This window comes from Prinia subflava, chromosome 13 (assembly GCF_021018805.1).
Source record: "Prinia subflava isolate CZ2003 ecotype Zambia chromosome 13, Cam_Psub_1.2, whole genome shotgun sequence".
In the NCBI taxonomy this organism is placed as follows: Eukaryota; Metazoa; Chordata; class Aves; order Passeriformes; family Cisticolidae; genus Prinia; species Prinia subflava.
The window spans coordinates 16,127,352-16,154,933 of NC_086259.1; the positions used below are offsets into that span (position 1 = coordinate 16,127,352).

General features: G+C 40.9%; 1 long non-coding RNA gene across 3 annotated transcripts in view; it reads right to left on the reverse strand.

Annotated features, from left to right (window-relative positions):
- Positions 1-27,582, reverse strand: part of LOC134557726 (uncharacterized) — a 199,608-nt gene that overhangs the window by 117,879 nt on the left and 54,147 nt on the right. For all 3 annotated transcript variants that reach the window (XR_010082152.1, XR_010082153.1, XR_010082151.1), the window contains one exon: positions 22,227-22,485. This is a non-coding gene — a long non-coding RNA (uncharacterized LOC134557726). The remainder of the gene's footprint in view (positions 1-22,226; positions 22,486-27,582) is intronic.

Sequence of the window (27,582 nt, forward strand, 5' to 3'; positions counted from 1 at the left end):
AAGTCAGAGGGAGCCCTGCTTGTCATCAGTGAATGCAAGATGAAGAAGTTAATAAATAAGATTGGAAGTGATAAAGACAGTGCTCAATTTTACTGAAATCAAAATTGCTCAAAAGCTTGAAATGTCATACGGGAAACTGAAGATGAATATAGAAAGGAAAGCCTTGAACAGCAAAATGAACACAGCTTTATCCTGATCCCAACATGGTTCAGAAAAAGAAATTTAAGCCATTTTTCACAAGAGTGAAATATTCCTTGAAAATACATCATGCTCGTCTCTCAGGTAGTCACCACAGCAGCAGGACATCTCCTCACTTCTCCTGGGATGAGTCAGGAGTAACAGAAGTCCTATAGATCATTATAAAGGTTATACAAGACTGATTTAGGCAAGATCACAATCAGGCCCACAGAAGATTTGCTGAACTGATGGTCAAAGAGCAACTCTTTAAGTGACCCATGGATAGCAGCAACTTTTACTTCTAGGGGAAATTACCAGTTTGGACAAGCACAAACTATAAACCACATACAAGATATTTATTCAATCATTGATTCAATCATTGATACAAGCAAGATTTTAGTATCAAAAGGAGTTAAATGCTTTCATGGTTTCACACTGAAGCCTTCCCCTCATGGATACAGGATGTGGAAGTGCAGTGTTGTTCAACAAATAGACATGGATTTTCCAGTTACACCTCCTGAGCTGATTGTGGTGTGCAACAGGCACAGACCAAATCAGAAGCCACTTTTAATTCATCTGAGTACAAATGATTATGAAAAATGCCAGAACTATTCTATCAGTTTTAACATCACAAATTCCACACCAGAAAACCAACAAATGCAGGATGAAAAAATACCAAAAATGAGCATTTCTTTGACCAGACAGGGCAAAAGTAACAGTGTTGGACAATCCTTTGCCCAGTGACCTGAATAAGGAAGAACAAATATCTGAGGACCTCAAGATCCTCAATTTAAATTTTAAGGCAGTACTTCAAATTTTAGTCTATTTCTACTCTATTTCAAATTTACTCTATTTAGCTTGGTTTCAGACCCTCAAATCAGATCTTGAAAAACATTCTGCTTTTTTATTTCCTATTATGTATCTATTGATGTTAAAAGAAATTATAAAAATAATCAAACTGATTATTCATGTGACAGATTAATTCCTGGGGGAACACTTAGGTTTCCCAATGTAAGAAACAAAAGTACCCCTCAGACATTTCCAGGAACAAACAGCAAAGTGACAGCTGAGATTTGTTCCTGTGAACCCTCATGGCTGTGCTGTCAGCAGAGCCCAGGTGTGGCCCATATGAGCTGAGAAAACCAGGAATTCTTGGGAGCACAGTCCCATTTCCATGTGCACAATACATCCATGCCAAGGTGCACTTGAGCATCTGGAATTCACCCCTCTGTCTGGACTGGATTTTAGCAAATATCTGAGAGATTTATGCTGTCAGGGAGCCCCTCTCTAAAGCTGCTCCCATGGGTTCTGCAGGATCTGTAATCCACTGAAACCTGCAGCACCAGTGACTCATTGAAGAGGCTGCAGTGATAAAAGCAAGGCTGGCCAGATGCACACTGTAAGAGGTAAAGATGAGATGGGCTCTCCAGTCAGTGATTTGGAAGATCTTTTCCTTTTACAGCTCAGGGAATGTCTGGGACAGATCCTGTAGGGAGAGGATTTGCAGCACGTGGATCACTGACATTATGGACCAGACCAGCACTGCCCAAATGCTTGAGTCTCCTGCTCCAAGTTCTTCATTTAACAAGAATTCCCAGCAGACTTTTTCTCCTTGAACACCTTCAGCTGCTGCACAAATGCAGAAGTTGTTGCTCTTAGCTGAACAGCAGAGTATGTCCTGGGACCATCACAGGAGGCTGGGAACACAAACCTCTCTTGGGATCCAAGGTTACTGTGCCAGGGCATTCCCTCCTTCAGCTCAAAACAAGTGGTCCCATTTCTATTCACCAAAATCTCACTTTATTCCCTGCCACCAACTCTGCATTTTATTAAAGCATAAGAAACATCCAAGCCTTCTCTAGCCAAAGACTACAATGCATAAGAAGGGAAGTTATGGGCTGTAATTTAAACTTATTTTAAACAACAGCCTTTCAGGTGTAAAAACAGCTGTTTGTTCTAACACCGAAAGTCACTTACGTTACATTAAACAAATAGTCAAGATCAACTATTACTAGGCACTTCAAGTCTGAGCAAGTAAACTCTTATTTAAATGAATCACTGGGTCATTTTAATCAGTAAAGTGGCTTAGCCAGGAATGCCTGCCGTTCCTTTTGGTTCCAGGAGCTTCCCTACCTGCACTCATCACTGCTAAAATAATCCCTCTGCTCCACCCAGCTATTAGGCCCTAATTCATCAAAATCCCTGAACCAGAAAGCAAACTTCAGTGGGTGAGAAGCCCCTTGGGAAGTGAAGGATGACTCACGATCCTGAACTTGTGCTGCTGCCTTTGTATTCTTGGTCATTGATAGGCAATTTCAAAGAGGAAGATGAAAGTTATACAAAGCCCTGAATAATGGTCAGTAAATGATTGCCGATGTAGTGCACTGGCACTTGCCTAATATAAAGCACCACAGACTTATTAATTCACTGGCTGTTACTTTATCTTGCCATGGGATAAGATGAAGCAGAGGTGTAAGGAGCAATCTCACCTTCTGTTATTAAACTGTCTGGAAGAGGAAACGTCCCAGAGGAGGGCCCTTAGCTCCCCACACAGGTTTATATAAACACACAGCTTATGTGGAGTGTGCTCAAAGCCTCCCTGCCTCTGCTCACAAATGGGATGCTCACACAAGTGGGAGGATGAGGCCTCTTCCTAATTCAGGTCGTGTCATTTGTACGTCCCTCAAACTTGTAAAGGTCTTTGCTCCATCTGGGAGAAGCTGAGAAGAAACAGGCAAAAAGGAGCTCCAGAATGAAAGTCACCATGTAAGGGATGAAACAAAAGAAGTGAACACACCAGGAATGGAAAGGCATGGCAGGAAACAGCAAGAGGATGTACCCTCCTCTCCTCCTAGCTGGAGTTTCAGGAAGGTTCTTATTTTGTTCCTTATCCTGAACCCTGAAAGAGTAAAAAGCTCATTTATCCTAAAGTGTAATTCTATAAAAATATAACTTACAGATCTTGGGAAGATGTGAATTACAATATTAGATACACAATTGAGAGCTTCTTTAGGGGGATGGAAGGTCATAAGGACATTTAAGGTGCTTGAGTTTTAAAAACAGCTCAAATTTCCCTTCTTCAGCCCTCAGCTAAGGTTTCCACAGGCACCCTCCTCAGTGATGACAGAGGATTCAGGGTGCATAAAGGTGTTCACAGGGGGGAGAATCTCTGCAGGAGCACAGCCACTGATACCTCAGACAACAGAAAAGGTTCTAGAAATAGATTTTTTGGAGCAGCTCTACATGCAATGCAATGAAAAAAAAAAAAAGGGCAGAAAAAAGGAAAAGTAAAACAGAATGAAGTGAGATTTCTGTCAAATAATTCTGACAAAGGTCCAAGAGATGTTTCTGATTTCCTGCACGGCCTCTGTCAGGACATTTCCTTTACCCCTTTTGCCACCATTAAAACCAAGGGAAATGCATAACACAAGTGCAAAGAATTCTTCAGTCATTAGCATTGGTTAGGGCTAAAATTTTACCTCTTCAGGAAGAAGTGAGCTGTGGCAAAGCCTAAAAAGAAGGTTACATTTTAATCACATTTTATAGAAGAAAAAGGCAGGAGGGCTATCTATTCAGTGGAAATCCAACAAGAAAACAATTGTTTTACAAGGGCAATTGAAAATCAAAGTGAATGGGTATTTATAGCAACAGAACTGTTTAAAACAACAAACTGAAACTGCAGCACCAACTACTTCACAAAGTCATATTCTTGAAGAAGGGGGAAAAAAAAAAGATCAAAGATCTGCAGGCAGCCAGCTCTGCATACAAGTGGCTTTATCAGCTCTTGGCTGTGTTAAAGGGAGTCAGGCATCCTGAAAGAGAAAGCATTTAATGAGGTGATGAACAACACTTTCTTGGCCTTAATTATAAGGATAGGACTAAGCAACAATAATTGCAGGATAAATTATTGTCAAGAGATATTTCCAAACAACAACCAAAAACCCATGTCATTATCAAACAATTATTTTAAGTCTCATTTACATATAAAAAAGAATAAATGGAATAGTCCTCTTTTTCTTTCCCATTTGTGGGGGTGGTGGAAATTTTCAGGGTGGTGCATGGGAATTAGAGGCACTACACCCAATATTGCTAATGACAGATTAATTCTCTGCAGATCACTCAGGGAATTGTGCGTTTGTATCCAAGAGCAGAATTCAACACAAGAAAAGCTCAAACCTCTGTGATGTGCCCCCAAAGAATCCCACGTATTTAATAATAGGAACAGAAGACCGACTTCCTCACAAAGCAGCTCTCAGATTTAAGGGCAGAAAAGTTCCATTTAGGACAGAGAGAACTAAGCTTCAGGTGCAGCAAAGCAGATGTGCACATAAGCTGCTCAGACCTTATCAGATGAGCCTTTTAGGAGCTCAGATAAAAGAAACGAGGTGCACCCAGCAGCCTTGAGTCAAACAGGGCTGCAGGAGCCAGCCAGGGTATGTCATACCAACAGAGACATGAGATCATGGCACTTGCTCTGGGGCATTTATCTCAACAGCATTTCGTGCCTACAGCTCCCAAAGCAGTGGAAGACCTGGAGTTTTTGGCACCAGCAGTGATGCAGAGTCAGGTCGTCTACTTTCCCACATCAGCAAAGAGAGCAAAGCACCAGGCAGATTTTCAAAATAGGTCCTGCTCAGCTTTTAAAATAAACAGCCCCATCTGCAAAGAAACTCAAAAAGATACTGGTTTCTGTTGGTTCCTGAACTTTGTTTTTTTAAATCCTGAATAAATTTGCCATTACCAGCTAGTCATTCTGGGTGGCTAAGCCAAAGTTCTGATGTTAAGACAGATTTTTTTCAGAAGCTGGGGAGTTTATCTCACAGAAAATACAGCCTCTTAAAACTGTTTTTGGTTATTCCTCAAAACCTAGTTGTACCAAAGAACTGGTTGCTTTGAATAATAATAATCTTTGTCTCATGTATACATACTTCAGAGAAATTAAACATATTCAGTGGTTGTGAATAGAACACCTAAAAGGGGAAAGGGAACCTAAAAGGAAACCAAATAAAATAAGATTATATTTGAATGTCTTTTCTGTATGCAGATATTTTGGCAAGTGACTTACCCACAAACAATCAACTATGCTTAGAAGAGACTGGCATTGCCATCATTTGAACATACACAATAAAAAATCTCATTTCTTTCACAAAAAAGGTATTACATAAAACTGGGAACCGCCAAAGCTTTTGCTCTGGTTTAATCCAGACAGTCAGGGCAGTGATAATTATTAATGTTCAAGCAAAGCTTATTTTTCTTCTTTCTTTGAAACCCTGATAAATTTGACAAACTATTTGAAACATCTAATATATTTTTCTAGAAAAGAGGAATTCATCAATATTTTTTTACCATAAAATTCTGACAGTAAAAACATAATTTGAGCAACATTCGCTGTTTTGTGCCTGTGTTATAAGGCTAGAGATCCAAAACCTGATTTTTAAACTGGATAAAAAAACTTTTATACATTTCACCCATTTCACAAAATGCTAAATCCATTCCATAAATTAGACATGTGATTTCCCACTTGTATTTCAGAGATACTTTGGTATCCACAGACTACTCCAAAGGAATCTACACAGAAATATGTCAAGAGCAGTATTCAGTAGGCCTGCATTAACTGTAGTGGAGCCTATCAGATCTACAGGAAAAGCTGCATCAATTTAAAGCCCTTCTCAGCCACATGGTCCCAGCTCACAACTTACATAAATTGGTTTATAAGGTGCAAACAATTGAGAAAAAAATCCTGAGATTCTATACATGCTTATAGAGTTACAAGGTAGTAAGAGAAAATCAGTTTAATCCAAAATTTGTAATTTCTAAGATTCTGACCAAATCAGTGGGATGTGAGTCAGACTCTAGATAATAATTGCCTGTAACTGTGATGATTCTAGAGGACAGGATAAATCTGTATTTCTTTTTAGTACTTACTGACATGAGATGACACACCAGCAGCTTCATATCTGCCCTTATTGTGTTTATTATAAATTAAAGCCTTGGCTCACAAAACACAGAGAAAAACACCGTTCTTATTTCAAAAGCTCCCTCTAGCTTTTCCTAGCTGTTCATTACCAGAGTTTTCCTGATGATCTGCTAGAAAAAGCAGCTTAGAGTCAAAGGTGGTCTCATCAGTCTTAGAGAAACACAAGCGCATATTGTATAACCAATTTCAAGTAGGTTTTTAATTTGTAAAAGCCACACAGTTAAGATGATGTTCAAAACCCTCCCCCTTCTTTTGATTCAAGATCAAAGAGATTTTTAGAAAAGTGACATAACCCTTAGATGTCCCAGAAAACCACATTTGCCACAATTAACCAGCTTTAGTCTCCAAGCCTCAGACACAGAGAGGAGCTGGAACAGCACGTCCAGAGCAGCGAGGGTTTATTGCTGCTGTGGGCACGTTTGGAACAAACAAGCACAGGTCAAGTTCCCCACAGCTCCATTCCAGCCTGTGACAACCAGGGCCAGACGGTCAAGGGGAGCTGGAAATGAGGGATCTGGGGCTGCAGCACCAGGTGCAAGGCAGGGGAGAGCAGCAGAGCTGCACTGAGCTGGCTGTGCCCCTTTGATCCAGAGCAGAGAGATCCAGCAGCTCCAGACACGGCGGGGGACACTGGCACTGCACAGGTGAACTGCTCACCTGCTCCAGATGCTTCTGCTCATCCAGACACAAACTGAACAGTCTGCGGACTGCCCTGAGGTCTGGGACAGCAGAAGCAGAGATAAGTACAAGAAAATGACTGAGATTCTATAGAAAGAGGAGCTAAGGGAAGTTCGAAGTTAGGCTTTATCTGCAGAATTAGTTTTTACATGTGAAACCTCTCTTGCATGTGCATATTTCCATTTTCCTCGAGATTTCAAAAGAGTCAGCATTGTTAACTTTGAATATTGCTAGTTAATTGTTGGTGGGAAAAGACAAATTACGAGCAGGGGAACTCTTCTGGGAGGATTTAGTGTATTTGAGAGGGGAAGTTCAAAGTTAGGCTTTACCTGCAGCCTACTCTCAGAAGTTCTGCATAAAATGTCTTGTGGTTAAACTTGATTTGAGACAGCTGAACAAGGTATCTGGTTTCAGGATGCCCAAAGTCTGCTCAGTCTTTACCATAAAACTGTTACATATATTTAGAGGATATATGTATGTTTAGAGAATAAATAGGTGACACCACAGGTAATCCAGAAAGATGAGATGAGAAACGATTCAAAAAAGACAGTACAGAAGTAAAGGAAAGAGATAAGGATGATATGTAATCTTCTGTGAACATGGATAGCTTCTATGAGAGAAGGTGATGCTTTAACACGACCTTCATTATAAAAGAAAGAGCTTGCAGTGGATTATCCATCCCAGCTGTGTTTAAATCACAAAGAATGGCTTCAGCTGCAATGGCAGCAGGGCAGCAGAACAGAAGAGGACAGTGACAGTGGACAAGTGTCCAGTAAAGATGCATTTCTGACACTGCCCAGAGCTGCTGGGCAAATCAGCACTACCAGAGCTCCCTCCTCTGCTCTCAGGTGCCAGGGGGAACCTCAGCACTCACAGCACACACACATGAGTACATACCAGAGATCAGTCCTAACAAACTGGGTAGGAGCCTCAGTCCTACTGATAATTCCCTTTTATCTTCAGCAATAGAGGGTTTAGAGCCAAAGTCCAGTTCCACTGTTGTGGGTGTATGAATAGGAGAGATTACAGCTACTCAGAAAGCACAACATAACCTTCTCCAGTGCCCTCTGTTCCTGCAGCACGTACATTCCTCACCGGAGATATCAGATCAAATAAAGACATATCAATTCAGCAGGTGCTACTGCCCACTCAACCACCACCCAGGGAGTGGACTAGAAACACAGATTTAACCTTTAAATTAAATGGGAATGAAGGGGAATTTCAGTCGTTTTGCAGACCATCACCAGAGGAGCTGTGGCCCACATCTTGTGAAATGCTGATATAGATGAGTAGCAAATAATGCACAATCTTCTATATTCTTTTTATATATTTTAACTTCCTCCTATCTTTATGCACTTTCACAGACATCTAAGATTTCACAGCATTAAAGCACTCTGTGTGCTGCAGGAAGAGATAAAAAGACACATTATGAGTTTAAAAACTGAGAATTTCATGGGAGAGTTAAAATTGTCACTAAGGGCACACCAGAAAGAATTACTGATTTTTCAGACTGCTTCTACATCAAAGGATTAAATAAGAAAACCAAAGTCTTTTATAAACTCAAGCAAACGTACAGACAATGTCAAAGCTATTTGGTCACAAATTGGAGCCATCATTTTCACTTTGAAGGCCTGCACAAGAAGCTATTCTGCACTGGAACTGCCACAGAAATTGAAGGGAGAAAATGAATGGGACAGGGGAAATATGGACTTACAGTTTTGAACAAGTGTAAAGTGCTATGTAGAAGCAATATTTATATGAGACACTGAATGCTAAAGACTTTCCTATTGCCCATCAGTGACTGTGATATATGGGCTGTGGTTGTCACACATGGAGAAGGACAAACCTGAATTGGATTGTCCTCTGTGGAATGGAACTGTTTGTCCCTACAGGGAATTAGAGTTCCCCCTCACTGTCACTGGAGTGATCTCAAACCCCTCTTTGTTCATGGATGCAGGAGTGGCTCCATTGCCCAACAGAACTGGTAGGAAAAACAAATGCTGAGAACATTAAACCCTGTGCTGCAAATCAAATCGGCCACTGGGTTAACAGCCAAAGCAGATCAGACAGCCTCAGTTTGTCTTGACTTCATAAATTGCCCTAATTTATTGGAGACTTGTATAAAGACCACCTGCCAGCCTAAATTCTGTGGGCTGACTTGGAAAGAATGCTCTGAGTCTCCTAACTGGGACAGAGTCAGCCTTCAGCTTCTTCAAGATGACCTGTGCCAGGAACACCACACAGATCTCTGTTTTCACTCTTTTCATAGCCTACTGCATGGGTTTGCCCTAGTATGTTATTGCAATTGTTTACAATAACTCATAATCACGATGACAGCAGCAGCTCTGACAGAAGAGAGGAGATGGAGGAGGAAACTCCTTCTCTGAGCTCAACAGAAGTGACAAACATCAGCCAGGAGTGCCATGGAAAGGACACAGCAGGCATAAGCAGCCCAGCATCTGTGACACCAGAGCTCAGCACCCAACCCATCTGTACACACAAAAACATCCAGCAAAGTCCTTCTGGGCTAGAGGAAGCATGGGGTCCATTTAACTGATTATATTCTCTAGAAGTCTCCCAGCAATGGCCTTTTAATGTATTCTCGAAAAACCTTTCTTGCATGTGCATATTTCCATTTTCCTTGAGATTTCAAAAGAGTTGGCATTGTTAACTTTGAATATTGCTAGTTAATTGTTGGTGGGAAAAGACAAATTATGAGCAGGGGAACTGTTCTGGGAGGATTTAGTGTATTTGAATAATTCAGACCCCTGCCGTTAACGTGACAGGATTGTTTTTCTCCTGCAGTAGCCTGCTGCTACAAGAATTAAAACTGTCGTGGCAGGCTAGAGCTTGGGCTAGGCCTTAGTAATGAGCTTTATCAGTCAATAAATGATTTTATGCAGCAAATTAAACTGTAAATTTGGTTTAGGTGGTAAATATTTAGAGAATAAAGATATCCAGCTAATGAGGAGGACTGGGTGGGGGAAAAATGTAATGCAAATGTCAATCCTTTAAATCTTTGGTAGGCTAAAGCTCTGCAGAAAGTTTACTGCCACTGCCTTCTTTGTTTTTCTTATCTATTTTTTTTCCTTTTTAAACAGCAAGGGAACACTATCTCAATTGTATTTACAGATGCTGGAGAAGGAGGCAAAGAATTTCGTGGGGTATTGTGGAGCCACAATTCCATGCACTCACTTGACTCTCAGATTGAAGAATTCACTGGCCTCATGTTGGAAGCACTTGTGCAAGAGAGACACCAAAGGTGTCACAAAAACCACCAAAGGTGTCACAAAAAGATGTGCTTGGCTCTCAGCTGTGCCAAAAGAGAGCATCAGCACAGACAACCAGTGCTAAAAATTCTAATTTCAGACAGGAGACTGCTGGCAAGGTGACCTTTGGGCTCCTGAGCTCCTGCCTCCCTCCTGGCTCACCCAAATCCTGCCCTGCTCTGTGGCCCAGCCTGGAGGGCACGAGCACAGAAAGGGATTCTGAGAGCATCAATTGATCAACAGGAGGAGCACACGGTTTAAAAAGGCACATCTGGATTAACGTGGATGAAAGTGCCTGAGCAAATCAGCTGCACTGGTTCAAGGGTCAGGTGATTAACAATATGCTGCTTCAAGAGCAGAAGGGAAACACTCTACCAAAAAGCTGATTTCCAGGAAGAGTCCTTGACTTACAGCTATGCTCCAAAGATTATTCTTTCTCCAGGGAAGTTTTGGAAAACTTATTAATCTTGGCAAGGGCATTCATTTCCAAGATGAATTTTTTGTATGTAATTTTTCTTTTTTTTTAACCTGGCCAAAAAATCAGCTTTCAGAGAAAGAAAAAAAGTATGGGGAAAAAAAAATGTCAGTCAGCTCCATAAAGAATTGCTGTAACTCATCCTAAAGCTAGGAGTGTTAACCTTGCTGTCCTTTATCACTTCCTAACAGTAGCAGCAATTTTTTTGTGATTTCTGCTGGATCCTTTATTCTATACTTTCTGACAAGAAAAATATATGCAGCCCCTGACAGCACCCCTGAAACAATGGCTTTATTTATGCCTTCCAGGTGACACTGCCAGCTGGTAAAATCTCAGGCAAACAAAGCCAGAAGTGCCTGTATGCTATGTAGGGCTAACACAGAACCCAGTCCAGGACAGAGGAACCATCCCCTTTCCTGAGAATCACAAGAGAACTAAGAATTGGTTCCAGAAGCTCCACTTTGAGGTGGTTCCAGGCTCAGACACAGCACAGTGACAACGCACAGAGAAACCTCCAATTTCCACAGACTCCCCAGGCTCCTTGTTCCTCCTTGCTGGTGCTCAGGTCAAGGTCAGCCTTGACATTTTAAAAACCAGTTGATACAGTATAAAGCAAAGTTTCCACAAGGCTTTAAAGTAAAATTTGAAAAGGACACAGCTACATATTGAAAGGAAATTGAGCCACAGAATCCCCCAGTAAAACTCAGTCGGACCCACACATTGTACACTCCAAACAATATGCTATTAAGTGCAATAAATCCAAACAGCACCCTGGAGATCTGTTTGGAAGATCAGAATATATATTGGGATATAGTATGGAAGGCTGTTTTTAACATAAAATCTATTCAATTGCAAGCTGTTGATGTTAACTATTTCTTGAAAGACCCAATATCCTAATGCAGTTTATTTACATGGCAGAGAACAAAACTTCATGTATCACCTTCTCTATGCCTTTCTTTGATTAGATTGCCTCACTTTAATTACTAAATTCTGTTAAAGGACTTTCCACACAGATGTAATTTCATGCAGGTGTTACCTGGTGTAATGAAACCAGATGTTTCCAAATGCTCCCTCATTTGGGATGTGTGTGCTGCAATAGCCTGATTTGTATATCCATCAGTTCAAACTGGAAAAAAATGTGTCTGGGAGTGTTCACTGAGATCAGGCTGTGGGGACAGAATGGGCAGTGCCACATGTTGTCTCCTTTTCCATACAGAAGTCTTCCACTTGTACATAACTTAACTTTTAAATATCTTCCCCTATTGTTCCCATTTTGATGAATCCTGCAGGCTCTTTTGCAAAGCATAGAGGAGCTCAGTGTACAAAGACATGGATGTTCACATGGAAAAGGCAAGTCTGTTCTTCACTGAGCACAACCTTTTCACTGACATTTCAACATCATGTGCTTTATACCATCTGTGAAGTTTTCCAGCTAATTTCTGCCATGGACCAGAAACTTCTGGTTATGGAAAGAAGCAAGATATGTTTATTGAGGTATATCAGTAGCAATTAAAACAAAACAAAACACCTCAAAACTCATTTTATTGTAAAAGAATCAGAACTTTCATTATTGTAAAGTCATGCTGGACAAAGGACAGACCAAAGGCTTAAAGTGACAGAGAGAAGGGCCAATTTGCAGAAGAATGAAGCTCATATCACACCTAACATGATAGCAACTCTGGAGGAATTTCTCTAGCACCCGAATTTTTAATCAGTTTTCTGATAAGCCCTGTTCACCAATCAGATCATGGTCAGAGAAGTTGTTCCACATCAGCCAGCTCTGTCACACACTGGGGAGAAAATCCTCACCATCACACAGAGGTAAAACCAGGGGAATCAGCACAGAAAGTCTTTGCCAGTTGCAAACTGCCCCAAAAGGGTTGTGCTGAAATATTCAGATTGTGACCCCAAAGCAGCAAACCCAGCCCCAGTGACTCCAGTTGGCCATTCCAACCCAAGGCTGAGTCAGAACCCCTTCCCAGCTCTCCCATTGTCCTGTCAAGCCCTGATGCTGCACAGATGGCACCGGCCCAACCCTGGGCTCAGGCTCTGAACAATGAAGAACAAAGGGATGTGGGCACCAGCAGAAAGTTCAAATAACAGAAAAAAGCAGTGGCACAAAAGCCTTGCCAGCCAGACAGCTCAAATCAACCACGACACTCTTTTTTGGGGGGTTAGTTCTTTTCATATTAAAAATAAACAAATGAAAATATTCAGAAGTTATGCTGCCCTCCCCTCCTCTTCCATCTGTATTCTCCAGGAAGTTTTAATTCTCTTGCAAAGTGGACATCACATGAAGGCAGCTCTGCAAGGTGGGGTCTTGGGCACGAGGGTGACACAAGGCTGCACAAACACACACGTGCACACACAAAAAGCCATTTTATATCTGTAGGCTCCAAATCTCTGTCTTTACTACTGCCTTTCTGAACAAATTCATTTTTATTTTGTGTTGTTTTCAGGGATTTTTTTTGTGGGGGGGAGGAAAGGGAAGATATAGGCTAGTCAACTAAACTACTGTCTGCCCTCATTATTTCAATTCGGGGACTGACAGTACAAGACTTAATATTACAATAAAGCAAAACTGGTGTCAGCAAAAAAAAAAGTTTCGATGACACACTGATATGGAACACTATGATACACTGGTAAAAACTATGTGAAAACCAGAAACACATAAGACTGCAATTTAATCTTTTTATTTGAAATATAAATATTGTTACTATCAAGTTTGACAGTATAGAAAATGTGTGCCCTGCAGCCTTCTGACAAAACAAAATTTATATTTAAAACTTCCTGAAATAATGCCTTTCATATGTGGAGTTTTGTCACATTGCAGCGGCTCTGAGCCTACCTTATGGTCCTGCACCTTTAATTATTTTATGCCTAGAAGACACATTTTAAATAGAAGAGGCGGGTTACAAGAGTTTTGACAGCTGTGGATGATTAAAATACTGACAACATGCACTATATAAAATTCCCTGAGGTTTTAGCTGGGTACTCACGCGAAAGTTAGCGATTGGATTCCCTCCCCCCACCAAATCCCACCAGCAGGAAATGTTCATATCCCTGGCCTGGTACCCCTTCTCTCTTTAGGCAGAGAGGCAAACCCCCCCCTCCATTTTTTGCCCTTTTTTTTTTAATATCTCAAGGCCACATACTTGAAAATTGGTCAACAAATTTGATTTAGTAATCTGTTCCCTTTTAACAAATGTGCAGCCAGGTTTCATGGCCAGCTGTTCTGTATCAATGCATGAATGGAGGGAAGGGAAACCATTTAAAACATGTGAATGGTTTTAGGTTTTATTTTCATCAAACCCCTTTACAGGAGTGTTATAACTCGGTGCTAATTTTCTGGCCTCTTGACCTACATGTTTGGGTTGTGCAAAATATTATATTATGAGAGAATAAGAGCGCTCCCCAGTTCAGAAAAAACCTAAAGTGCATTCCTAGCCTTAGCTCTGGCAGCTGCCTCCTGACTTCCTACACTTGAGTTATAAGGTTTGGATAAACTGGGATCCTACCCCTTAAGTTCTTAGAATTAAAAGCTGCATATGAAATAATATTAATTACACTGACCTTGAGCTGTGGCTACAGCTATGTCAGTCTGTCCCTCTTTTCTAGTTAAGGGGTCAAAGAAATTCTAGAAGTGAATCACCTCCAAAAAATACATGAGCAATTGCAGAGTCAAACCATCTGGATGTGGGCATAAATTATTGGCTATTTTTATTACCTTTAATTCATTTTAAGTTGTTTAGACACTTCTAAATACAAGAAAAGACAATGAAGAAAACGTTATCACTGAAAGAGCAGACTTATCATTTGGACATTCCTTGTAGCCCCAGAAGACAAGGCCAAGATGGATTTGGGGATAAACCAGTTTCCACTCTGATGGTGGGAAAGCATCTCCTCCCTCAGTCCCATGAAGCTCTCTGGCAGAGGTGAAGTTTAAGGATGGATGGGAAGGAAAAAAATCAGTACTCTAAATAAACCATAAATGATCCAGAGATATTGCAAGTCAAGAAAAAGCAACACCAATGCTGGTGTCATGGAAAAATGCAGAAAGATACCCCAAAGTTCCACACCACACAGGGAAATGGGGTGCAAAAAAGGACAAGTTTCTTCTTACAATGCACTCAGTGAATTCTGTAAACTTCGCTTACTGAAGCAGAAGCAAAATTTACAGAAATGGGAACCAAAAACAGTTGAAACATTTGACCAAAGAAGTACAAGGACATACTAAAACTTTCCCAGATGTTCCCATTATATTTGACCAAGGCAGAAAACACTCCTTTTATTCATCAATAGTGTTTGATACACGTTTTTCTGTTAGAAATAAGGAGAGACCATCCCTTCCTCGAAAAATCAGAAATCCACCAGTTACACACTGCAGGAATTACCCACAGCAAGAGAACTTCATACAATACTTCACTTCCTAGGAAAACATTACTTATTGCAAAGTGCATCTGGAAATGACACCCATAAACAAGTGCCTTCATCCATGTGCCTTGAGGATTTTCAAGTGCATCAGACAAGCAAATAGGGCTGCCCTCTGCCTGTTCTGCAAGTCTTTCTAAAAAAATAATCACGGAATATTCAGAGCATCCTCAGCACCCCACCGTTGGGAAAATGAGTTATCAAAAATGCTGGAATACAATCTGTGTCAAAAGAGATGTTACATGAGTTGCCCTGGCCGCCTGCTTTTTGTTCTTTTTCACGTTCTCAGTAAAGGAAAAGAATTAAATACATAACCCTGTGTCCTTGTCTTCAAATCTTCACTGTTCTATATGGGATATTGCTGAGCATTTCCTGGCTGCTGCTGTTTCCTCAGCAGACCCTGCCCAACCAGAGGTGTGAGCACTGGGCTGTAACAGGCAGTGACCACTGGAGCAGCTCAGCCACACAGCTCAGCTCTTTCTGGCCTCCCAGCCCACTCCATCCATCACCCTGCACATTACTGGCTGGATCATCACTTTCCAGCTGGTTTTGGGCTCTCACAAGGCGCAGCTCCTCACACACACGCTGATCTCTTCAGCCTCTGCCTCTCATCTTTCCTCGCACAAGTAGCTACAGCTTCGTACTTTTGTGTTCAGTTGTGAAGAAAGATGAGAATGAAATGGGAAATAAAAAAGTGACAGGTAGAATTACAGAACAAAATGGTATTGTGTGCTTGCTTGATGCTAATTGGTTTCCTTAACTGTTTAAAATCTGTAGCACAGCATAAAATAACCCAGCAGTAGTGGCCTGCTAGCCATTTTTGACACGTTTTTAGTCGATTTAATCAACTTTGTGGCAGCTCTAATACATTTTGGCTGCTGAGGATCTCAACAGACACACCACAGATGACCTCTGTGGCAGAGAGAAGGGGAGATGAAAGAGCAAACAAATGCTTTCATGAAAGACCAAATGAGAAGTTTTGGATTTAGTGAGATTTCTTTTTTTTTTTTTTTTACTTAGTATACAAAAGTGGCAATATTTAACTGTTCAATAAATGAGCTAAAGGTTCAGCACTCCTGAGCACCACCATTACCAGGAATTTATATTTCCTTTCATGTGTTCCTGCACATTGTTATTGATAGAAACTTTTAAAGTCAGCTCAGCTGCGACTGCAGACAAGGAGCAAGTGGAAATGAGAACAGCCAAGGGACAGCACACCAAAGTGACATCCTACAACTGAGTAATTCCTCAGAACACATTGTCTGGGGATGTTTCTTAGAATAAAGACTTACTGAGAGTGACCAAAAGCTGTAAAAGTCTCCACACACCAAAAAATTATGTCAATGATATGTCAATGTCATTCTGCTGCTCATTTGAGTACTCAGAGTCAAGGAGGTGGGGGAAGAAAGAGAATAAACATTTAAATGACATAACCAGATTTTCAGTTTAGGCTTCAGAAGCAAGCTGGGTAATAATCTTAATATCAGCATTTTGTCTAGAGGATGATATTATGAAATAATAGACATAAACCCAATAATAGCTGTCAGCTTCTCTGGAACTTTGTGAAACTCATCTCATTCACAGTTGAAAGCACTCTCAGATCCAGACAGCCAACTGCTGTGGAAAAGCAAGGTACAGTTAAAATTGAGCACTTTGGGCTTAATTTATGTTCCCAGCTACAGCTTTTGGGATGCTGTACATTAGCTGTATATACGCTTTTACATATTTCTAAGAAAAATGGTCCTCAGAAGATGATGAATAGCATGCCTTACCAGAAAATATATGACAGGTTCTAAACATGGTACATTTTTAAATTGGTAGAGATATTTATACTTGCTCTGATCCTCTGAGATGTATAGTGAAATTTGTAACATAAACAGCAAAGGGCATTCCAAGACAAGCAAATTAAAATGAATTCTGCATCATTCTCTCCTGTCCTATTATTGTAAGTTCTCAGGAGGCCTACAAAAATTTGTATGTGAACTAAAAATGTATGTAAATCTAGTAAAAGTTACTTCAGAAAACCCTAATCTTTTATTAGATCACAGCGTAACTGATGTTTAAAATAAGAAGTTAGGGCTATTATCACAATATATAAACATAGTTTGTGATAGACAATCACTAACCTGCTGTGTCTTTATAACATTTTACATCGTGCCTTCCTACATATATTAAAATGTATATATCACCATCAATTCAGGATGAAAGACCTTTATTTTTTTAGAAACTAATATCATCCCCGTCTCGAAGAAAGAGCTATTTATCACCATCTGATAAAACCACTGCTCCTTCTCAGCCTCTTGGCAGCAGCTTTTACTCTTTCCTCCTGGGCTGCTGTTCTCAGGTAATAACCTGGGCCTGGCTAGGACCTCCCCAGCCCTGGAATCGTCAGTAGTGCCAGACCCCCCTAACATCTGTCTGCCCTGTTCTGGAAACCCTCTGATGGAGTCTGCATCATTATTCAATCCCCCTTGTGGTTAGAAAGTTTTCCTCCCAGTCATCCTAATGCATCTTGGCTGAAAATTAAATTGGTTTCTTTTGAATTCCCTCAAGTGGAGGGAGAACAATAAGCACCAGCCTTTGCGTAACTTTCTCATATTGGAGAGACTATCACCATGATTTCTCTGTAGGTTTATCAGTTCCCACAACTTTTCTTCATAGATCATGTCCTATAAATTTCAGATTTTCCTGTCACCCTCCACTCAGTTTAATATGCTTTCTTGATATGTTAAATATGGTGCCTGGTGTAGTTCTTTAACTGAGCACATTCCACTGTAATTTTTTTTTTCCCACAAGGACATTATGTGTGACAAAACCAAAAGCTGAAATCAGGACAATTCAGCAACATCTTACTCCTTTCCCCAGGCTAGTTCTTTCAGAGAATACAATCAGATGGATTTGCTGAGAACAAATCACTTCAATCTTGCATTATCTTTTACAACTCTCTTATCATCTGGATAGTTTGAAAGATTTTTTAAAGACTTGTTCCAGTGTATTTTCAGGAGTGATGATTGGGCTGATTTCTTTACGAATTCCAGAACCCTTGTTTTTCTCCTTTGAAAAAGGCAGATAGAACATTCACACTTTGTTTATGATTACGGCTTCCCTCATCCTCTAAATTGTCAGAATATAATTTAGTATTTGCTGAACAGAAAGCCATGCTGGTGTTTCATTCCTATGAAATTGAAAGATTGATGGACTTATTCTAAGAAGTTCATAGAGAGAGAGTTAAACAGCTAAAAATTCTAAATGAATATCCAGAAGCCATCCAGCTTCCCACTCCATGCAAACCTGTAAGTGAAGGTTCCCACTGCAGGTCAGGCAGTACCCACACACTTGGTGATACCCAGCTCTGCTTCCTGGCTCTGCACATTCAAAGATGAGCAAATTCATGGAGTTGAATTCTCAGAAAAATAAGAGTAGGGGGAAAAGATACTCCTGAAGATGCCAGCGTGTGCAGCTTCAAGGGATTGGAGAGGTCAGTGACACCTTCCAGCAGCTGATGGTTATTTGGTGGGCTTTCCTACAAAGTGGCATCTCACCAAAGCAGTGTGTGGGATTACTGGCTTATTGGAAAGAAAAAAGGGAAGAATTCCAAGCTGAGGAATACCAGCAGAGTCCAGATCTCCAAAAGCTTTGATTTGGGGCTTTTTTGTTTATTATTGTACCATTTCAAGATGTTTTCTTCTATCCAACACATCTCTTGCACTGGTTTCCCAGCCTGGCTGCTCCTCGAGTGCACAGCATATCATTCACACTGTCATTTGATTATTGTAAATACATACCACTTCTAAATAAACTCATAAACACTCAAAAACTGGTCTGTATGACAGCTCTTCAAAGCCCTCAAATTTATAAACACACTGATACAAACAACAATTTACAAGCTATGGATCACTCCTGAGGTGGAGCGCAGAGACTGCCAGAAAAAATAACCAAACGCCATTTCTGAGCTGCAAGGGAATCACTTTCCTCTGTTCTCTCCCACAGTATCACCCTGCCAGTCCTTCAGAAGTACCACAGCAAGGTCACACCTCAGCCAACACAGCTGTCACTCCTTCTGTGTCCCAAGGAACAGGAGAGGGACATGAGAAGCTGAGCCAGGGACCTGGTCCCAGCCTTGCCATCCATTCCCTGCTGTATTTCTGGCAGTGGGATGGAAATACCACCACAGTTATGAGGCTCCACATGTGAATAAGGCTTGTGCTCAGCTGAAGGAGAACTTTAATAGTGGAAGGTAGGCAAGTTGAAACCTTTAGCAAGCATTAAATGCCCTTAGAAAGAAATTGTTGTCTTTGTGAGCTGCCCCATCTGAAGAGTTGTAAGGTACCACGGGAAAGTCTTTATGAAGAGCTGATTTGTGTGTTATGTCACTTGTGCACTAAAGACTCTGTTATCTTCTGAAATTATGCAGAGGAGGAGGATATTTTCAGTAATTGCTGGCTACTCTGGCCACTGAAAGAAAGTATGCTTCTCTGGGTACGACAAATTCTGTTTGTGGTTTCAGAGAGCCCTGCCAATATTTCAATAATATATACATTACGAACTGCTACAGCTGGCAAGGTGTACCTGTGTTGTCTATTCCAGGGAAGGATTTTGCTGCCTATTCAAAATGAATAGATTCAGAAGTGGAATCCAGCATGGAAAATGAAGGAAGGTCACGGGAAGGGTAATATTTATGGAAGATTGAGCATTTTAGTGTGCTACTGGCTTCAGGGTGTGCGCTCCCTAAAAATACGGGGTTTTGTGCACTGGAGTGCTGAGCAGACAGAGTATAAGTAAAGCATCTGTTTGAACCTTCACAAACAGGCAGTTGCTTAGTATTCAACAGAGAAAACAACAGGAACTTCTACATTTTATGCTGCTCCAGAGCAGAAACATTTTACCCAAAATAAGCAAACCAATGAGGGCTTTTCAATGGACAAGAGCAAAGCGCTCTGAAACACACCTTGGTGTTGGCACTGGTACGGCAGAGGCTTCTCTCTGGAATGTCTCCCAGTGTTGGGACATGGCATGGAACAAGCGCATGGAGAGTTGTGAGACAGCTGTAAAGGATGGATCAAGTGCACCAGAGGGCTGTAAGATGGGTCTGAGGTTTGAGAGAGACATGGGGGGGGGCAGGTGCTTGATACCGTTCAAGAATTGGCAGCCACAATTAGGATGCAAATAAACCATGAGATTTAACACTCCATGCCTGAATTCATTTTCTGGAAATACATGAGTGCTGGTGAGATGAGGAACATGGGAGAACTATGCAGTGCCAACAGCTGCCAGATTCAAATGTATAAATCTAACAGGACTACAAAACACTCTTATCCTGGTGTGACCAACCATTCATTGAACACAATGTTTGTGGCCTGAGCATATCCAACCTGGAAACATTAACTTCCCATGTTGGTAGTCAAATATGTGTGTTCAAAGACTGAATGGACATGAATACTGTACATCAGAACCTCTTTTCTACACCTACAGAGCCATTTGATGAAAAAGAGGATGAAAATATAAAGTCTCGTAAATAAAGAAATATGGAAAACTTTCCTTAATAGCAATCAGAAGAAAATAATTTTCAGAGCTTCCAATTATCAGTCTTTAAGTATTAAACTCAGGGGTAGGAGGACATGGGAAACAGCACAGCAAAGTAAAAACAGTGACCCTAAAAACACCTTGCAGATTGCAGCAAGGAAACCCATGGACTGGGTAAGAACGAGAAGGAATTGAAGCACTTTTCTTCTTCACAGCACAGTGCTTTGGAAAAGCAAAACACACAAGCACTACGTCCCTGCTCTTCCACAGGCTTCCTTACAAAGGCTGAGGCTACCCCAGGAACATTTCTAGGATGACAGTGGCCAAAAAATAAAAACTATTTACATATTTGCTCAATGGCTCTTCCAGAATTCTTACTAATACCAGTTAATCACAAATGGACTACACCCCGTATTTCCTAACCCCAACTTAGAATTGATTTTTGTCCTGATTAATTCAATGATCAGACTTGAATTCACTTTAGTTGGAATATATTGGACCTCTGACTCCTCAGACTTATTTTCATGTGCCTGGGAGCAAAATTCCAGTTATATATCTATATTCACTCTGCAGCTCCTCTTTCCATACGAGGCATAACTTTGCTCACAAACCTCCCTGAGCAAGAAATGAGCAGTGCTCCAAGGTTCAAGGATATACAAGCAGGTCCTGCTCCCTGCTCTTTCTCTAGGCACATTTTTTTTTTCCTGCAGTATATAGAGTGACTTACAGGAAGTTACCAGTAGTGGAAAGTTGTAATTCATTGGAAAAGAATCTGTGCTTTAAGGAACAGGCACCTTCTTACTGGATCTTAAATAATATATCACATAATGCAATTATTCTATGTCTCCTGGTCATCACATGGTCTTGGGGAAATCAGAGTCAGATTTTTAATACTGAGTATAGAAGGGTCCTATGGAATTACAAACTGTATAGAACTATTCTTGTCTGCATAAGCAAACTCCTCACCAGAACAAGCAATTTTTAAAATTATCCGTCCTCCATTTCACGCATACACAATTAAAAATAAAATGCAATAAGCATTCTTCGGGATGGTTGCTTACCCAAAACATACCAGATAATTACATGCTATGCTGTTTTAATTAGAAACTCTCCCTCCCGACAGGTCCCATTTGAAATGTGGGAAACTCCTCTGTACCCCATGGCTGGAGCAGAGTTGTATTACAATCACATCTCCAGTCAAAGAACATTGCCATATTTCCCTAGATCAGACACCTGCTATCAATTTGAATGGTATCTGATTGAATATTTGTGCAGGAAGGACAAGAATCAATTATTCATGAGTACTAAACAATAGACTGTATAAACACAGTTCATGAACCTGAATCCTTTACAACCTAGCTTATCTTCGGTACATTTATAAGGGCAGTCACATCTTTTAAACAACTGACATATTTAAGGCCCCCAAAAAAGGGGGAGGGATAAAAGAAGAAACATATTTTTGCTAAAGAAAATGTTAAGGTGTTTTGGATTAGGTGGAGTTTTGTTCTTTTGCTTATAGAAGTGGTGATATTTAACTGTTTAACTAAACAAAATATCTCATGTGACAGACATTTCCCTGAGACTCCCAGCTCACATTCTGCTGAACCAAGTAATTTGGGTAATTTAACTGAACACAGAAATATATGCAAGTATTGTGTTCTTACCCACGAGTCTTGTGTGGGTTTTGGACTCCTACCTGTTCTTGGCAATTCAGTGGAACAAAACATTTGGAGGTTCTCCTGTCCCTGTGTCTTCTCCATTGCAGGAACCCGTGCTGTTTCCCTGGCAGCTCCATCACTTTTAGGTTTCCAGCACAGTCCAGTTAAGCTCAGCTGGCTCTGCAGTGCTGATCTGGTTGGATCCACGCCAGCTGAAATCCTGCACCTTGGTCTCAGCTGATGTCAGATGGGGGAAAGCCTGATCCACACATCCAGGAAAAATGCAATCCTGACATCCTGGTGGAATGACACAGCAGAGACCAGTAAATAATGCATTCTGTGAAAAAAAACTTCCTCCCTCCAAACAAGGCTGTTAATGTTGCTGTCATGTTTAATACATTTTTATGTATACTCCTTTTATTTTCTGGCTGGTTTTGCCCAGAGTCGAGTTAGTTTTTTCATAGCATCTGGTAAGGGCTTTGTTTTGGATTTGTGATGAAGACAGTGTTGATAATTCAGGGATGTTTTTTGTTATTTCTGAGCAGAACTTACCCAGAGTCAAGGCCTTTTCTGCTCCTCACCCCCCCAGTGAGGAGATTGAGTGGGGTACAAGGAATTGTGAGGGGACACAGCTGGAAAAGCTGATCCCAACTGACCCAAGGGATATTTCAAGTCATTTGGAAACATATTCCAGCATATAAAATTGAGGGAAGAAGAAGGAAGGGGGCATGTGTGGTGTTCTGACATTTGTTTTCCCAAGACACTCTTCCACATGATGGAGCCCTGCTTTCCTGGGAAGGGCTGGACACCTGCCTGCCATGGGAAGTGGTGAATGAATTCCTTCTTTTGTTTTGCTTGCTTGTGTGGCTTTTGCTTTACCTATTAAAATTATTTCAACCCACAATATTTCACACTTTTATTCTTCCAATTCTCTTCTCCATTCCACTGATGGGGAAGAGGAAGAGACCAGTTGTGTGATGTTTATTTGCCAGCTGGGGTTAAACCACAACATTTTCTTATGGCAATGGTTTCTATTTCAATGTTTAAAGCATGTGACATTCTGGAATTACAACATCCCTTTTGAAGGTTCCAAGATTCCAGCTTCTAGTGGTGAGTGCTTGAACTTTCATGAAATACAATTTGATTTAAAAATCAATCCTTCAACTGAGTTAAAAACGGCACCTAGTGCTGTTTATTTGTTTTTATGGAAAATAATACAGGCAATTAATTTCTTTCCTACCTTAAGTGTCTGAGTTATGAAAGTCTATAATGCAACATGGCATGCTGGATGAATTACAGCTGAGGTGATTTAGTTTAGAGGACGTGATTGGCAGTTAGTGATTTTGATAAAAACTTGTGTGAAATGCAACAGGCACCTCAGCTGTACAGCTGATTCACCGAAAACAAACTCAGAGTGAATAAAATTTCTATCATGTTACATTTTGTGCTGGGGAGTCAGATGGAAGGAGTAGGATGTAATTCTTTCCTAGACCTAGTAGCTGCTGCTTTAAGAAAAGGAATGACAAGGTTATGGGTTCTCCCTCTGCCATGCACCTTCTTCATAAATTTTAGCATTAAATTATAAATAAAACATACGAGGACTCAGCTCAATGAGAAATATGTCTGGACTTTGGCACTGCAAAGGTCTGCACAAATCCATACAAGCTGCTTAACATTGATTTTCCTTGGCGTCTTTCACAGCCCTATGTGGGCTTCGCAGTGGAAAAGGCAGACGTGTCTTTTATTGCATCAGGCCCTCTGCCATTAATTACAGACGTGCCTTTCCTTAATGACTGGGCACAACTGGCCTGTTGATCCCCTGCCTGCATCACCAGAGGATGGAATCAACAGATTGTGGACTTTGCTATTCCTGGCCTCCCTCTTCCCCCCATCCTCTTTGCTCTTTGCCAATGGGAGGTTGGGGCCAGAACCCCAATGGGCCAAGTTTTCCTCGCTCCCCTCTCCTTGTGCACCAGTTTATTCACAGCAGAAGTAAGCCAACACACATCTCCACTCACCTTCAAGCAGGGGTCAGTGGGGAAAGCAAGAGGAAAGACTCATCTTTCACACACCTGGAAGTGAAAGACTCCACGGCAAAGCCAATATTAATATCTCGCTCAACGTGGAGAGCTAACCAAACTGCCTGAGTCTGCAGAATGGAGTGGAAAAGTTGGAAAAGAAAAAAAAAAAAAAACAAACCAGAAAGTTTTATTTGTGGTATTTTCACATCTTCACTCTGGCACTGGCCAGAACAGTAAATGGTCTTGGTGGTTGGTGCACAGGGCCAGGGGTGAGGAGCCCTGGGCTCTTTCATTCCTCTGCTACTGATTCACTGAAGCAAACTGTTTGCACAAAATTCTTGAAAAGCACTCGTTAATTTTAGGAGCCCAGTTTTGTGCATCAACAAGTAGAGACACGTGGGCACTGAGCATCTACTGCTTTTCACAGTGCCAGAGAGAGATTCTGGCACACCCTGCTCCACTGTCAAACATCCAGACCAAGATCTGGACCTTCACTCTGCAAGACACGAAGCACTCTTGCATCTGAGTCAGCGAGATGGGAGCTCCTCCTGTGCCCAGGAAAGGCTCTTCCAGAGGATGCAGGACTTGGCATTGAATTGTTACACCAAAAACCACTAGACACATGAGCTTGAGCAATCCCTCTTTCTCTCACCTGGTAAATGGGCATTAAATACAGGTCATAAAAGTCCTTTGACCTGTTCTGATGTGCCAGAAAACCTGGCAGTTCCTCAAGGTAAGATCTGTTTCAGAACAACAAAGTTTGCTATAGCATTTTAAAGAACCTTAGAAGATGGTTTGATTCAGGTCTCTGAATCTTTCAGCAAATGTTTTTTAGAGGATAATTTTAATTTTTTTTCAGTATTCCCATGTGTATGACAAATACATTGAATTGCTTTTCTTAATAAAACTTTCATATCAATTGCATTTTCCTTGTTAAATTGTGCTTCTTGAGCAAGAGCTACTGAAACATGTATCTGATTAGGAAAAACCCATGTTCATGTTAATTTCATGTTTTATTTATTTTTACATAACTTTGACATGTTTCCTGGAAGATCTATCAATAATAGCCCATCTCCATGATTGGCTCATCCGAATAATGACTGTTGAGTATGTAAAACAAATTGGGCAAGACCCTGGATGAAGAGCAGGAGCTACAGCTCTCATCAAAATCAATTCTCTCTCAGATATAAAAGGTCATTGATAATTATGCGCAAGAATCTAAGAATGAAATCTGCCTCGTTGAGGGGTACTACCTCTTCACTTGCAATCACACAGTAAGCAGGAAAAAGACAGAATTGGCTGAAGCATCCTTGCTGTTGTTCTACCAGCTGAACACTGTTCCTGTCCACAGCTCAGTTTCTGCTGACTTGCCAGCATTCAGCATTTCAAACCCTGATGCATTTTCTTTGCCCAGGGCAGATTGTACATGGCATGTTTTTCCCCTCAACTGACTTTACATTTCTCGTGCTCCTGGAGACTTTTCCTCCAGATTTATTCAAATCATGCGGGATTTTATTTGCTAATTGAAGAAACACATGGTGCTTCACCAGTAAGGTCTAGATGTGAACCCCTGGATCTCCTCCTGAAATGCAGAGAAAGGTTTTGTGTTCAGGGGCTCTGCCTGGTCTGTCGTGGTGCTAACAGACCCCACATTGTCACACTGCTGGTCTCCACTGGAACGCCCTCATCTCCAAGGGACAAAGGTATTTCACCACCTCTACTCCTTTCCACCCTCTGAGCAAATCATTAAGAAAAAAAAAAAAGTAAAAAGCCAAATAGATGCTGTTGCTCCATGAGCAGAACACAATCAATAATATTGGTACAATTTAGTATTTGAGAGAAATATGTTTAGAGAAAACAAGAAATGAGAAAATCAAATCAACCATGTCTTAAAAGGCCTGGTGAACATGTCCCTGGCCTTATGTCCTTTATGGAAATTGTGCTTATACAAGAGATAACTCAGCAATGCAGTCAATAACTGGCAAACTTGATACTTCCAAAGGCTCTAAGGGGGAATGTCAACCAACACTGATGAGCAGCTTTGAACCCTTGGCCTTTCAGAGGCAGGCTGACAAGTTAACAGGCTTTTCTTCCTCAGTGGGGAAGAGGGTTTTCATAGCCTGTATTCCTACAAATAAAATGCAATCCAAAAGTGCTGGGCACACGCCACGTTTCTTAAAAGGGTAAGATTACCAGAGCCTCTCGATACACTGCGGGATGCCGATGTATGTTTGCGCTCAGTGTGGTTTTTCCAGTGGAAAAAAAGGGAACAAAAAAAAATCCACGGAATCTCTTACACATGGGAAAATACATCCATTCAGCAGAGGAGCAAAATGGAGTCTGCTTGAGTTAATTTCTCCTCACTTACTTTTATTTAACTCTGCAATAATGGTCCATTGAAACAGCTCAGCATTATCTCCTGAAATCAAAACACTGCTGGATAACAACTGGAGTGTTTTTTCCTTGTGGCTCTCAGAAGGGGGATCCCTTCATTTATTAAACAGCAGTAGAAGCAAACAAAAAAGGATTCTGTTGGGCTGTGTAGGCAAAGAGATTAAAGGAGATCTACTGGTGACTCAGGTGTCACTCAGGGTGAAGTTATGTATTTGCTCCTTTGTGTGACAAACTCTGTCAGAATGTCACCACACTGACACACACCTACAGTAAAAAAGGTCTTAGGGTAACAGAATTATAAGGGTTAAGCCACCTGCCTGCACTCATCTCTAGTGTAGGGGTAGGATCTTCTACCTTTAAATCAGAACAACCATCCTAAAGCCCCTACAGAAATACCAATCTGTATTCTGGATTCCAGATTCCTTTGTATACATTTAACTTCTCTGAGAAAGGATCATTACTCATTGCTTCAAAAGGACAGAAAAGACCTGAAAAGCATCTAGGTAAGATAAAGAAAAGGGATAATGTTCTCAAGCCTCTCAGGCACAGACTCTACAGCTCTTATTTCCCTCTTTTTCTTAGGTTGTCCTACGTTTCCATAGCTACAAATGTTATTTGTGGCTGGAAATTATGCACAGTCTTTTTATCCCCTATCCCATAACCATCTATTTGAATTTTAAATTCAATTCTAAGGGTTTGGTGATCCTCTTGGTTGTTGTTCACAAGTACAGTATTTCCATCATGTTGTAAAAACTAAGTATTTTCAATTTATGAAAATTAAGCAAAAGTGTCGGCTCTGTCATTTTGAGAAGTGGATTTCAGTCAAGCTTGGTATGGAATCCCACAGAATGTGTTCTTCAGCAACTCTGTTGTTTGTATTGAGATATCTGGTAAAGTCTTTTGAGAAAACATACCACATATCTCTTTAAGGTCCAACCAAAATATCATCTATCCCCTCCTCAGTACAACAGCCTTGCTG